The 16,032-nt window shown below is 45.1% G+C and overlaps 1 protein-coding gene across 2 annotated transcripts in view; it reads right to left on the minus strand.

The window, feature by feature from the left end:
• Positions 1-16,032, minus strand: part of Thsd4 (thrombospondin type 1 domain containing 4) — a 579,159-nt gene that overhangs the window by 245,688 nt on the left and 317,439 nt on the right. The gene's annotated exons all lie outside the window — the stretch shown is intronic.

Consider the following 16,032-nt stretch of genomic DNA (forward strand, 5'->3'; position numbering starts at 1 on the left):
AAAAGGGTCCTCCCTGTAGAAGAGTGCTCCCTGTAGAAGGGTGCTCCCTGTAGAAGTGTCCTCCCTGTAGAAGGGTACTCCCTGTAGAAGTGTCCTCCCTGTAGAAGGGTCCTCCCTGTAGAAGGGCCCTCCCTGTAGAAGGGTGCTCCCTGTAGAAGCGTCCTCCCTGTAGAAGGGTGCTCCCTGTAGAAGTGTCCTCCCTGTAGAAGGGTCCTCCCTGTAGAAGGGTCCTCCCTGTAGAAGGGTCCTCCCTGTAGAAGGGTCCTCCCTGTAGAAGGGCCCTCCCTGTAGAAGGGTGCTCCCTGTAGAAGGGTGCTCCCTGTAGAAGGGTGCTCCCTGTAGGAGTGTCCTCCCTGTAGAAGGGTCCTCCCTGTAGAAGGGTGCTCCCTGTAGGAGTGTCCTCCCTGTAGAAGGGTCCTCCCTGTAGGAGTGTGCTCCCTGTAGAAGTGCCCTCCCTGTAGAAGGGTGCTCCCTGTAGAAGGGTCCTCCCTGTAGAAGGGTCCTCCCTGTAGGAGTGTGCTCCCTGTAGAAGGGTCCTCCCTGTAGAAGGGTGCTCCCTGTAGAAGGGTCCTCCCTGTAGAAGGGTGCTCCCTGTAGGAGTGTGCTCCCTGTAGAAGGGTGCTCCCTGTAGAAGGGCCCTCCCTGTGGGTGACAGCTCCAGAATCCGAGGGCCACCCTCCTTTCTGCTGAGCCCTGTCTGGAGTTGGAGGACAGCTTCGGCTGGGGTTCTCAACCCTAGGACGGGAAGGTCTGACGTGCTCAGGCTCTTGCATTCCCTTTCTGTCATTACTCCATTCAGGATGGAGAGCTGTCAGAAGAGGCTTCCAGGGTGGCTTCGCTCACCGCCGGTCACTGCCACACCCGACTTGGAGAGGCAGAGAGCACCTCAGACTCTTCTTGCTAATGCTGCTGTGGTGGATGCTCTGAGTCATTCCCCTGCACCCACTCTCCCCTCTTCCTGAGGACAGAATGCCAGTTTCATTTTCTGACCAATGTGCCTGTGTGGATGACTGACGTTTGCTGCCTCCTCCAGGGAAAGGCCTTAACCGCAAACATCGAGGGACACACTTGCAGCTTTTCTCTTCTTCCATTAGCCTGACACCTGGGGTGCGGCTCTGCTGACTAGAGCAGCCACCATGGGCCCTCACACAAGCTGGCTGAAAGGGCCATATTGAGGGTGTCAGAATAAAGAGGAACTCAGCATGGCGGCTGCCCACACTCAGATTCCTTTCAACTAAAATGACAAAACAAACAAACAAACAAACAAACAAACAAACCCTTTGGGACTGATGGTAATCTTTGAGTCTTCTGTCCATGCATTTGATTCTAATTTCAATTAATACAATATTTGATCCAACAGTGCTGTATTGTGAAGTGTAATATGCTCAATTTATTTTTTTTTTCTGCCATGAAGTGACATCAGGATCAAAAGCTGTAGCTCAGGTTAGTTACAGGTGTGATTGCACATCCCTACCTTGGCTTACCTCAGCTTAACCAAAGAACACCTCAGATTCTCACAGAACCGGGGCATCTGTAACTGAAGTAGCCAAAGTATGGTATTTAGCCGTAATCCGTCTCTTCCTGCTAGGGGGCAGCTGCCTCCGCCAGGCAGAACCATGAAGAGCTGGCTGTTTCGCTGCACAGGGGGGAGAGGTATGGGAACTCTGGCTCCCTTCAGAGGAAAAGCGCCTCCAAGATCTGGACTTCAAATTGGTCCCTCGGACGAATGCCATGAGCTTATAAGGTAGACATTCATTTCCTGAAGAGGGGAGCCCAAGAAAGCAACTAAAACCCCAAAGTACAGGGTGCCAGGTGAGACCCCGGGAACGGGGAAGCATGTGTGTGCAACAGTTCTCAAGGTGCAGTACTCATTCCTCTGTGGCACATGGGAGGATTCGCATTCCAGGTTTGTGTGTGTGCGTGCATGTGTGTGCACATGGAAGCCAGAGGACAACCTCAAGGGTCATTCCTCAGGAGCCATCCAGCCTCGCTTTCAGACAGGCTGTCTCACTGGCCTGATTTTGTTCATTGGGTTAGAAAGGCCAGGCGGTGATCCCTAGGGATCTGCCGGTCTCTGCCCCCACAGTGTTTTACCAAGTGGGTTCTGGGAACAAAGTCAGGTCCTCAGGCTTGTAGGACAAGCACTTTCCCAGCAGAGGTACTCCTCCTCAGCCCTCACTACAGATTCCTATTCACCACAAGGACAATGACAACTGGCCCTCATTTCAACCCTGGGCATTGTGTAATCTGTACCCATTTGATTTGAGGATGCCAGAAGTCTTAGGCACAGAAATAAAAGCCCTGTTCCCCCCCGACCCCCGCCACACACACACACACACACACCCGCCTGCCTTGCCATTTTCTAATGGAGAGAAATCACACAGTTAGGATCCCATTTCCATTCAGAGTGTTGTGGGTAGATGAGGACTAGAGCAGGATATTCAGGATAGCCCAAGTTCAGAGTCCGCCACTGTCCTGGGCAGACCTTGACTGTGGGGGACAGGCTCTGGGCTCCTGGCTGGCTCTGATAAAGGAACTGGGGTGTCTGGACGGAGGGCCCTGCATTTGAGGGCAGGGCTGGCATCACAGCAAGCAGTAGGAGGAGAGCACTCATTTTAGCACTCTGAAAAATCACCCAATGCCTCAAATTTACAGCAAGAAGGGCAAGGCTAGGCTGATCCTGGCAGCCGTCCCCTTGAAGAGTTAGCAGTTTCTACCTTTCGAGGAAACCCGGGTCTCTCCCACATCTCCCTGCTTTCTGAAAATCCATAAATCACCCATGTTTCCTCAGCCTCCCTCTCCTCACTCAGCCAAGAGCCATAGCTGGGTCAGCTGTATCAATACCTGGGAAGGTGCTTGGCCCATTAAGTAGGGGAGCAGGAGGGGTCCTGTCTCCCAGCACCTCATCAGGTCCCATAAATCACTTTCTAGGCTCTGGAGGAGAAAAATACACCCCAAAAGTTGCCGATTTATAAAATGTTTTCCTATCCTTAGAGTATTTTATTCCTCCAGCTTCATGTGACATAAATAGCTTATAACCCTGACACAGGATTTTTTAATAACCAGCTGTGACATTTCACTAGCACTGGTACAAAGACAAGGGCCAAAAATAACTCATCCCAATGTATGGAGGCCTCTGTCCTTGGTCAAGCTTTGGTTTGGTAACGGCTTAGGAAGTCCATGCTTCTTCCTGGACAGAGGCAGAACTTCATAGAGAAATATCCAATGCACGTGCCGGCACCAAGCCAGAAGGTATTTCCTTTAGGGTCCATTACGAGGTCTTGGAAGGAAAGAGCCAGAATGGAGAAGAGTGAAGAGGAAACACTACATTAATATAGACATAGGTTGCCTGAGAGCTTTTAGAAACATTTAATTAGCAATCAGCACCATGGGTCGTGGATGTTGGCAGAGTGCCTGCCTAGCACGCAGGAAGCTCTGGGTCCCATGGGCAGCACTGTATGAACTGGCCATGATCGTACACCCCTGCTGTCATCCTAGCACTTGGGAGGCGGAAACAGGAGGATCAGAAGTTCAAGGCCATCTTGGGCTGCATACTGAATCTGAGGCCAGCCTCAGCTATATGAGACCCTGTCTCCAATAGAAGTCTAGGAGCTGCTGTGCTTCCTTTGAATTTGTGGAATGTGATAGCAACTTGTGACCTTTGGCACATCCAGGGCACAGGTTCCCAGACCTGTGGGATCAGAGAGGAAAAGATGAAGACAGAGATGAGACCAGCCCTCCCCTGTCCAGGTTAGTGATGGCCATAGCTTAAACAACACCCATCCTGAGCAAGCTCAGTTTCCAAACACAGGCGAGAAGAGCGCCCCTGGAAGGTCTGCACTCACAAAGCTTTGGGTGTCAGTTTTCAAACCTCCTATCTACATATATAATCTCCTCAGAAAGTTGACCCTTAGCCTGGGGTCGTAAGCTCAGAGGCAGAGTTCTTGCCAGCAAGCACCAGGCTCTGGGGACCATGCCCAGCACTGAAAAAAAAAAAAAGTTGACTTTCACAACTTTCAAAGTAGAAGCAGGTTAGGGTCAAGGCTGCTGGATGTCACAGCCCCAGGACTGGAGCCACACAGGGCAGAGTTCTCATCCTCCTGAACTTGCAAGCAACAGTGCTGTGTCCCATGAGGATGCTGCTGGGGGCACACCACCCCGCCACAAGCTGGGATGACAGCCACGGCCTCTTGGTCACATGCATTTTGGCTAATACCATAGGCTATGAGGAAGGCACTCAAATGAATGGCCGGACCACTGTGAGAATGCAATAGATACCCACTCTCTTGATGGCGGAAGCTGTCCCCAGAACTAAGAGAGACCTGTGAGCAACTGTGAGGTATCTCAACCGTGTTCACCATTCATAAGTATGGAGGCACTAGAGTAAACCAAGCCCTGGTTCATACTCAAAGGCTGGTGTACATTAGCCATTTGATGCACATCAGTACACAAAGGGTCTTGGGACCTCAGTTTATTGCACCATACAATGGAGACAGTGATTATGTTTCCCCACATGATAAAGATTTCATGTAAGAAGTGCAATGGGCACTGTACAAACATAGGTTATTATTAAACTTGAGATGGCTCCAGTCCAAACTCAGAGGGAAGGATATAAATGTGTCAAAGCCTTAGGCTTGGGTGACAATTTAGTCAGCAAAGTGCTTGCCATGCAAGCATGAAGACCCCAGTTTGATTCCCGGAACCCACTTATAAACAAGCTGGGACATGGTGGTGCGTGCTTACAATCCTAGCAACAGGCAAGTGTAGGCAGGTGGATCCTTTGGGCTCCCTGGCAGGCCAGCCTAGCCCATTAATGAGTTCCAGGTACTGAGGGATTCTGTCTCAAAAACAAGCCGTATGGCACCTGGGAACAACTGAGGCTGGCTGTCCTCTGACCTGTATCCACATGCATACATACACCGGCACACCCATACACATATATACCTACATACACAAACACACAAACATATATAGAAACACACATGTACATGTACAAAACTCAGAGTAGAGGCCACCGATGGTGGTATAGTTCAATGTCAAAAGCCTCTGGCTCTGACACAAAAATTCTGCTACTGTCACACCGCCCTGGAACACAGGAAGTCTGAAGATGAGCAAGCTGATCTAGTACTCATGCTAGTTTGCAAACCCCACTGAGGGCTTCCCAACCCCCCATGTTGCCCTAGCAACCCAGGCAGTTCCTGTCTCTCAATGCAAGGAGCATCCATGTGTCTCAGAAGAACCTTTCTGTGGACTCTTTCTCAGCCAAGATGCCTATCCTAAGTCACAGTTTTTATTTGGAAAGTCTGAGGCCTGGGGTGGTTTTTCAAGGGGGTAATTTTACTCATCATGGTGATTAATCCTTTTAATAGCTCGTTACATGGTGTCTGAAAACACATAAAAAGACTTAAATAGAGTGTATTTGGAAAAACGCTTGCCATAAACAGAATGACACCCGGTTACTGGGCTCTTTGTACATGGAACTGATTTAGGGGCTTCTTCAGGAAAGTCAGGGGTTCTTTTCTGTCTTGAAGAAATGCTGTGTTGATTCTAGTCCTAAGGAAGAAGAAAAAAAGAAGATTCCTCCTCCTGGTGTCAACTATTTTCCTGGAAGCCCTCTTTTTACTGGTTAAGGGAGAGAAAGGAACTTGGAGTGTGAGGAGGAAATGCATTGGCATCGAGGGTGGCAGGGCCTTGGCATTTGGCTTCCCTCCTGAACACATGTCAGGGGGTCCCTTCAAAGCAGCACCCTAGGGAGGTGTGTTAGTGCACACTCTCAATCCCAGCGCTGGCAGGCTGAGCAGGTGGATCCCTGAGGCTCACATGTCAGCCAGCCTAGAGTTCAAGGCTAGTTAGGAGACTGTCTGAAAAATACAGGTAGATAGTGAAAGGACCAAGCAGATGCCTTAGCAGGCTGCTCTGTCTTCTCTCAGAGATCAGGCCTCAATTTCAGTTTCCTGAGACTGAGCAAGCAGTTTCTGGGAGGGCTTTGAACAAAAGACAATTAATCACTGATGCCCCTGCCAGCAGGGACAGGAAGATAGCACGCTGGTCACTGAGCCAGCCCCACACAGTCAGTACATGCTAGGCCAGCCAGCCTCCACAGCAGCTCCAGGACAAAGCATGGGATTTGTTCAGGCCTGCCCAAAGTCGTAACTGTAACCCCCAACTAACCCTAATCAATTAAAAGTTACTAACATGATTGCCACTCACATAAACCAACCCTGAATCTGTTCCTATGTAGTCTGTAGACCTCAAGACCCGCCCCCTTGCTTTAACCCTATAAAAACCCTGCCCCATTGCTGCTTGAGTTCTCTCCCGGTCTGCTGCTGTGCCAAGTTAAGTAGCAAAAGTCAAGACTCTCTGCTTTTGCATCCGATTGGTCTCTTGGTGGTCTTTGGGGGACTCTGGATACAACAGATAGCATTCCAGGAAGGACTGCCAAGGTTGTTCTCTGGTCTCCACATTCGTGTACACACACACACACACACACACACACACACACACACACACACACACACACACTGCAACTGTGAGAGCTGCCAAACTACTTTAGATGAATGGAGTCCCATCAACCATGGGACACTGACAGTACCACTGTTTTGAGAAAAGCCGTCACAATTTCCATCATGTATAAATGGGTTTCACAGGCCAGCAAGAGAAGATCACCACCTCCCAACCTGAAAACAGGCCAAAGGCATGCACAGGTCATTCAAAAAGGAGCCCGTGGTGATAACAAAGAAATATCCCACCTCCTCAGCAATTGAACCAAGCAGAAAGAAGACATTCTTCCTCAACTTTCTAATTTTGTAAAGATTAAAAATGTAATTATGGGGCAGGGAGACAGCTGAGTTGGTAAATCGCTTGCTTGCAAGCATGAGAATCTGAGTTTGAACCCTAGGACCCACTTAAAAATATCTGGGTGTGGAGTGCACTAGTAATCTTAGTCCTGGGGAGACTGTAACAGGCAGGGCCCTGAGGCAGCCTTCTAGCCAGTCTAGCCTATTCGGTGAGTTCAATGGCAGCGAAAGTCCCTGTCTCAAAAAAGAAAAAAAGGTGGATGACACCTGAGGATGTCCTCTGGCTTCCACACACATTTACACTCACTTGTCCATAACCCTTACCCCCACACAAACAAGACTGTGCTCATTGTCATCATGACTGTGAGCAAAGGGACAGATTTTCACTTTCTCATAATAGATAATAGTGTATTAGCTTTTCTGGTGGACTGTCTGGCAAATGCCATAAGGATATTCACATCCCTTTGACCAAAATACTTCATTTTCTTTGGGAAAACACTGAGAAAATATACATATATTCACAGAAATAAGCCTGGAAAGATTTTTTTGCTGTAGCACAATCACATGGAAACTTTGATTTGAAAGGCTAATAGTTTATGTTTTAGACTTGGCTGGTCTCTTATGTAACTACCCAATGCCACCATTTTATCAAAGAACTTGCCATTGATAATACATAAATAAATAGGCATAACTATGTTCCACTATAAAACTTATGGATAAAAACAAACACCAGTGGCTGAGTTTAGTCTATAAACTATAATTTGCCAACCTGAATAGTACAAATTATAATTAAAAAAAAATAGAGCCACCTACATTTCTACCAATCTGAAATGACAAAATAATTCATATGGTCAGTACAACCTTTTCTTAGGGATATGGGGAAACAGTTGTGTGGAAAAAAAAATCTGGACACAGGCCGTAGGCTTAGAGAAATCCCAATTCCCTAAGAGAGAGAAAATATGTAAGCATGGAAAAAGGATTAGAAAGAAGCATACAAGATTTTAACGGCATTGGTGGTTTTAATTTTCTTTTTTATACTTCTCAGGATCCAAATCCCCTATAATGTGTATGTGTTTAATTTTTTAAATTGAAAAAGCAAAGTTTGAGATGACACAAGTGGACTGACTTCTGCTGTGAGCACGATTGCACAAGCCAGGACATCCCCTGTTCATGTGGAAATAATCCAAACTCAAGAACAAAGAAGAAAAGCCCGGCATCTTCCACTTCTGGAAGAATCAGGAGACAAAACAGCAAAACTTTAAAAATCTTATTTTTGTGTATGCATGCACATGCATGTGTGTGCATGTGCATGTACATGTGTGTGTGCCCATGAAGGCCAGAAGAGGGTATTGAATCCACAGGAGCTGGAGTTATGGTTGTGTGCTGCCCAGCATGGTTGCCAAGATCGGAACCTGGCCCCTCTGGAAGAGCAATATGTGCTCTTAACCACTGAACCATCTCTCCGGCCCCTGACAAACACTAAGATTTCTTTTTTAAGAGATCCATATAGTTGGCCAGGCGGTGGTGGCACACGCCTTTAATCCCAGCACTCGGGAGGCAGAGCCAGGTGGATCTCTGTGAGTTTGAGGCCAGCCTGGTCTACAAAGTGAGTTCCAGGAAAGGCGCAAAGCTACACAGAGAAACCCTGTCTTGAAAAACAAAACAAAAGAGAGAGAGAGAGAGAGAGAGAGAGAGAGAGAGAGAGAGAGAGAGAGATCCATATAGCAAACAGTATAGAGAGGGATACATACAGAAGAGAAGGCAGACTTTAGAGGTAGCACATTTCATAAAACCCAAAAAACAATGTACTTCTGGAGATCTGTCTCCTTCTAGCCCCTCTCCCATAATGCCCGACCGCCACACTACAGCTTTCCCCTATTTTTTTTTTTTTTTGATACACAGTCATAATCAGGTTTTAGGACAATATGCTTTAACATTCAGGAACTCAGAGTACTGATCCCATGAGCCCTTCTGGAGAAATTCCTAGAAGATAAACGCCAGCCAACTGAAAGGTAACTGAGTAGAAACTGGGACACTATGGATATACTAATGGTAAGAGCAAGACCACAGAAAATGTGGGCAGTGGAAGTTAGAACAGGAAAAATAAACTGAGGAGGAGCATCAGGAAGGAATTAATAAAAATAACAGCAGGTATTAGAGCGATGGAATAACTCACTAATAGAATAAATAGAACTAAAAGCTTTTAGAGGGTAAGATAGCCATCTGCTAACTAGCTTAATCAGGAAAGGGGAAGGAGTAAACATTCACAGTAAGAAATGTTCTAAAGAAACAACTGCAAGATCTAAGTAGCAATCATAAGAGACCGCTTTACTAAAATCAAGACAAACACATATGAAAACCTAGATGAATGGGACTATTTTCAAAAACAATAGAATTTGCCTAAACTGACTCCAGAAGAGGAAATGTAAACAGCCTGATTTCCATGAAGGAGTAAAAAGAGGATCATAGGTAAGGAGCTTCTTCCCTAAAAGTACCAAACTCGGTCAGTTCCATGAAGGCTTCCATCCAGCTTCACAGAGCAGGAAATGCCAAACTTATCAAAACTATCGCAGAACTTAGATGTAAGACACATCTCTCACATACTCCAAAGTGAGCACTGAAAAAAATGAATGTGTACATATTGGTGTAAAAATCACGATATCAATATTAACAAACATTCCATGATACTGACAGAACTATCATAATCAGGTGTTTTATGACAGGAATAAAGACCATTTAATTGTAGAAGATATATTAACTTTTCCTATTAATAAGTTATAAGTATTTGTCACTTAATACCCAATATTTTTTTTTTGTAGGATGAAGGATTGAGTCAGGGTATCTCTGTGTGGCCTTGGCTGTTCTGTAACTCATTATCTAGATGAGACTGGCATCAAACTTGAGGCCATCCTCTTAGTTCTGCTTCCCAAGTGCCAAGGTACCAGATGTGCCCACTGCATCAGTTTTTACTGCCTATTCTTGATCGGAACATTCAAAACAAAAGAATGCTATCTTAATATAATAACAATAAATCTGTTGTTTCCTAGTAATTTATATTATGCAGAAGGGAGAAATTCAAGATGCATTTCTGATAATATCTAAACTAGGACAAGAATTTAACTTTTATTTAACATTGTATTGGAGGTAGTAGCCTATGTAATTCGATAAGAAAAGACCTGAAGGTTAAAAAAAAATTGATCAGGAAGAGGTCAGATCATTGTGACTAGTAGATGATATAGTTATGAGCCTTAAATGCCAAAAAGAAACAAATGAAATAGGAATTTACAGAATTCAAGACTTTCATATTTATGAACAGTAAGTACATTTGAACTATACTAGAGCAAATTCACAATAGCAGAAAAAAGGATGAAATACACAAAAGACAGGTTAAGAAATGTGAAAGTCACCTACAAGGTGCTTCAAAACTTTCCAAAGGCCTCAAAATAATACGTGAACAAAGTCATAAATAGGATTATGTGAAATGTACATACACAGCAACAGTTTCTCCGCTCTGGAAACTGGATAGACATCTAGATGCAAGATTCCCTGCTGGCGTTTGTGGCAATGGCAGACATGAGTCAAACAGGAGCTGCTCTAAACCACATTGCTTTGGGTATTATATTCTGTTGACAATGTCTTGAGTGCTGTAGCTCTCAAGGCACTCACTAATCTAGTCACATATGAGACTCAGAAGCTGTGGCCTTAGTCAGCAAGAACAAGTTAGCACTGATCTTCCATAGCACAATTTCCATTGAGCTGTGGGGCTGAACACTGGTCCCCAGGCGTTAGCAAAAGCCACTGACTCCAGAGGCAGAGGAAAAACAAGAGAATTTCTTTTCCTGTAGTGAGATGTGAACTGATTCAAATGGCCCATTTTCCTGTCCTAGGCACATGTACAAGTTTGTTCAGACACAGACAGAGACACATAGACATAGATACACAGACACACAGACACACACACACATACAGAGAGAGAGAGACAAAGAGACAGAGAGACAGAGAGATCCACACATATCATATAAAAAGAAAGAAAAACCTGAAGTGTCACAAAATAAATAGAGGAAATTCAGTCAGATTTTACTTATTCATCTATTGTAGAACTGGGGGTTGAACCAAAGACTTCAACATGGCAGACTAATGCCTTAGCACTGAGCTGTATCCCTGGCACTGGCTGCAATTTTGATGCAATTGCAATGCAGTTCAGTGTGACTGTAGCCAGTCACTTCCATACCCAAAGATAACTAGACCTGAGGAGTCTTCTCAGAATTGACTTGAAAGCTTTATAAAGTAGTAGAAAGATAACAGGTAGTGTTTTCAGAAATTCGAAGTTTAACATAAAAGCTGCTTCTATGGTACCCTCACATACTCCCCATTGGTACTCTATTTAACTCAAGGCAAGGTGGGGGTCTCTAGGAAAAGAACCTCTATTGAATTGGCTCACACTCTAGAAGTTCACTGTCACCACCAAGCATCAGTCATCTCAACAAACAGAGGAGATTGCAAGGATATATATGGACTGTAAAATGGATTAGTAGGTAAAGGTGATTGATGCCAAACCAGAGAACCTGAGTTCAGTCCCTGGAACCCACATGATGGGAAGAGACAAGTGACTCGCACAAGTTCTGACCTTCACACATGCACCATGGTGGGTCTGTCCACCTAATAAATAAGTAAATGTGTGCATGTGTGTGCACGTGTGTGTGTGTGTGTGTGTGTGTGTGTGTGTGAGAGAGAGAGAGAGAGAGAGAGAGAGAGAGAGAGAGAGAGAGAGAGAGAGGAGAAAACCAGAAGAGAATCAGAACGAGGCATGTGGACAACAAATTCCCATAAAGGTTTCACGAAGATCTGAGCAAACCAGCAAGCTACAGTCAATGCAGGAACACAGGGACACAGGGAACATGGCCACTTGCTTCCAGATGGAAATTACACAACAGGCTGTGTTCTAGGAAGTGGCTTTCTCATTTCAGCCACACAATAACCACTCTGTGGGGCAAAACTATTCTTCCCATTATTTTCTAACTGGCCTTTAGAAAAATCTAACTTTCCCAGGGTTACACCACTAGAACCAGAACCCCCAAGCCAGCCAAGAAGTAGGGAGTCATGGCTGCTAATGAAAGAATTAAGGGCTTAAAAATCTCGCCAGAAGGCAGAACAGAATGAAAGAAATGTTAATTGGAAAGGAAGATGGACACCCATTCAGCTCCGACTCCAGAAGGGGGCTATTTTATGATGTGGTGTGCGGATTAGTTCTAACTGTCAACAGGAAAAAAACTAGAATCACCTGAGAAAGGAGTCTCAGTTGAGGGACTGTGTACATCAGTGTACATGGGCCTATGTTCAGAACAGACCCAGTCCACTGTGGGCAGCACCCTTCCCTGGGCAGGCGGGAGGGCAGGTGAGTGTCCTGGGCTGTACGAGAGTGAAGGGAGCCTCTGAGCAAGCAGTAGCATGGGTGCCTTCATTTTTCTTCTGCTCTCGCCTGGGTGTGATGTATCTAGCTGCTTGAAGTTTCCCGGCTTCACTTCCCTGAACTGATGGCCTGGAACCTCAAATTACAAGATAAAATAAATCCTTTATCCCCTAATCTGCTTTTAGTCAGAGTGTTTTATTACGGTAACAGAAACAAAGCATAAAACCTACAGGAATGGGTAGTAAGGATACTTGAGACTAAATATATAATACACATAAAATGTCCCATGCACCCAAACTGAATCATCTCTCACACAACCATTTTTGCAAGGGAAGAGGGAAAATGATCTGACTTCAATTTGTTCAGCATTTATTTTCTTTTAGAAAGGGAAATTTGCCACAAGTAATTACTGTGAAAGGGGAGCTCTGCCTGGGTGGAACGTTTTTAATCATGAAATGGTATTTGACAATAATTATTCTCACAGCCTGAAAAGGGAACCTGTCAGTAGGCTAGAGTTCACGGAGCATGAGCAGAGAAAATAGTCTATGCTGCGGATACTCACAGCCACCTACTGAGGAATGACATAAAATGCTTATTAATACTAATGTGCCACTCTATGAAACACTGTGTGTGTGTGTGTGTGTGTGTGTGTGTGTGTGTGTGTGTGTGTGTGTACGCACGCATGCATGCATGCACATGCATGAGTACAGAAGCATGGGGTCATGTGTGTGGTGGTCAGAAGTCAACCTTGGGTTGTTATTTCTTAGGATTCCACCTACTCAAGTTTCCAAGGGAGGATCTCTCACTGACACAGAACTCGCCATGTAGGCTAGGCTGACGGGCCAGCAAGCCCCAGGGATCTGCCCATCTCATTCTCCCAGTGCTGGCATGGTGAGAGTATGCCACCCCCCACCCCCCGCTGTTTTAGACAGGCCCTGGGGATCTAGCTCAGGTCTTCTTGTTTGCACTTAACAACTGAACCGTCAGCCCAGGCCTCATTCCACTTCTTCTAAAGAGCTCGGAGCCTTAGGTAAGTTACTTGGGTTGTGGTTTCCTCTTCCACAGATGATGAAGTAGGTCTAGGGTCTACAACTTTGCTTCCAAATTCTACTCTACTTAGGTCCCCTTCTCCCCAGAAAGACTGGCAATACCCAACAGTCAGGAGGCCATGCATGGTTGAGCTCAGTTTTCTTATAATGATCTCAAAACATTTTAAAGATGAATTTACACTAAGCTCCTCTGCTACCACCACTCAACCACAATCATTTTGAGTCAAAATTAGTCAATATTGGTGAACCATAACTCCATTATGAAAAAGGAAGTCTGGGGGACATTCCCTAGAGAAAAAGCCACCAGCACTGATGAGGATAGCAGAAGTGACTGTGGTGATCACTCATTTGACACTTTTCCTTAGCCTGGCCCTTCACTCCACATCTGGAAGCTTTAGCTGGCGAGGGTAGTTGAAGGGAAGAGCAGAGAGCTGGCATGCTTGAAGACAGAGTACTGGAAACACTCCTGGAAGATCACCAGACAATGCTCAGCATAACAGAAGGCGGGACCAGAGGTCACTTTCAGAGAACAGGGATTTCAGTGGACTAACCTGAATGTTTCATCAGGTCACAAACCTAGGACATTAAAAAACCCCAATGCTTCCAAATAAGTTGGAAAAGGAATCTTAGCTCACAATCAGGTGCCATTCCACTGCAAATTTTATGGTGTCATGGGCAGGCTGTGTCATGCCTCAGACTCAGTTTCCACATATGTAAAATGGGGCTAAAAACTCAGTTCCATCAACCTCACAAAGTGAAAAGGACGGTTACCTAAGATGTACTTAAAGGAGAAGGAAGAAGAGGAGGCAGGATTCTGTGTTAACGCTGTTGCCTTTGATCCCTGGTTGAAGCTGAGGTTAAGGACAATGTCTTAGCAGGATCTGCCCAATGGTGTGATAATGACCAAGTGTGTTACAGAAGTAACCAACCACTTTCTGATTTGACATGAGGTCCACTCCACAGGAAGGACTCCTTATCTGGTGCTGTAAACCTGGTCAAAAGCACATGACTGGGGACCGTCATACACTAATGGAGAAGCTACTGCTTCTTTTTTTTGTTAAGTGGACATGACATGCCCATCACATCGCCTTCTAAATAACTATATTTATGCCCAGAGGATATTGCTGCGGTCAGCTTTAATCAGAGAAGCTTCCTTTTGCAATGGGCAGGGGTAAGTGCAGAGGCTCACAATTGGTCAATGTGATTAGACTCAGTGACAGCTGAATGCTCAGGCAGAGGCAGGGTGTTTATATCATCCCCAAGGCTAGGGGAACACTGAAGAAGAAATGGCAGGAAGAATGTAAGCGGTGAAGGAATGTGGACAGAGGTGACTATGGAGTGTTGACTGAGGAACGACATGGCCACTGCGTCCCTGAACTTACGACAGCTGTGATTCACCAAGCAAGATCTGCACATAGGTAGGCCATCCACATGCTGTCATGGGCAAGGAAGAGCTCACATGGCATATCTCATCCTTGAGGATATATACAGTTAGTGGATATGGGGGGAGAGAGAGACATTTCCTTCAGTGGTGGAAACTGGATAGGTGTCTGTATGCCTGAAACAGCCCTAATACAACTCTTTGGGTCATTAAATAATAGACGGATGAAAACATTAGCACCACTAGATGGGAAGAGAAGGGGTCATCAGGAGTGAGAGAGACATGAGAGATAGTGATAGGAAGTAGAATGATAAAAAAAAACATTATACACGATAAGGGAATTATTTTCTCTGATTTGTCAAATACAAATGGACTAGACATCGTTTAGGTATTTGTTACTTGTATATATTGTATATAGTTATTGTACTTTTGTATATAGTTTTTCTTTTGTTAGTTATAACCTTTTGCCTTTTTTCTTTTTATTAAAATAGAAAAGGGGAAATATGGTGATATTTTATTTGTACTGAAATATGATTTTAATTGTATGTTAATAAATAAAGTTGCCCTGGGGTCAGAGCTATTAGAGCCATAGCAAGAGCGTGGTGGTTAGAAGAGCTAGGTAGATTTCTGTGTGTTCAGGTATACAGCCAGTATTGGAGACATACGCCTTTAAGACCTGGAGGGCGGTACTTACAGGCAGTGACGAGGCAGTCATGTGGTTGGGTTTACAACCAATGAGAACGCAGAACAGAAAGACTATTTAAAGACAGACACACAGGAAGAAGCCGTCTCTCGGGGAAGCTAGGAGCACTGCAGGAGGTAAGATTTTAGCTCTGAGCTCTGACCTCTCGGCTTTCTCTTTTACATTGGCTCTGTGTTTCTTATTTTAATAAGATAATTGGTTACATCTACAATACACATAATACAAAAATGATTAATAGATGAAATATAGGTGCTAATTAAAAGAAAACTCTACTTCAGGATAAGACAGATTGGTTCAAGGCCAGGCTCTGAGCAACTTGGTGCCAAATAAATAACCTTTTTGAACCTTAGTTTCTTCATACCATAAATCTGGACTGAGAACAGTTACTTATCCCACTGGAAAAATAACTAAAGAAGAGCCCTGTGGCCCATTTGTTCTTCTGATGCTGGTCATGGAAACAGCAGCATGTGGGCTGCTCTGAGACTAATGCAGCAAAGCAGAACCGTCCTCTGTGGACGCTCTTCGTAATTAAACGGTGCTGGCCCAGTCAGGAGAAATCCGCAGACAGGAAGGAATCCCCGGGACGGCAGAACACTAGGAGTTTCAAAGGAAAATATTCTGAAAGTTTCCTCTTGGGACAAGTCTTGCCTCCACCTCAGATTCCAAGAAAGCCCAGGTTTGGAAAAAGCTGT

This window comes from Peromyscus maniculatus, chromosome 7 (genome assembly GCF_049852395.1).
Source record: "Peromyscus maniculatus bairdii isolate BWxNUB_F1_BW_parent chromosome 7, HU_Pman_BW_mat_3.1, whole genome shotgun sequence".
NCBI classification, from domain to species: Eukaryota; Metazoa; Chordata; class Mammalia; order Rodentia; family Cricetidae; genus Peromyscus; species Peromyscus maniculatus.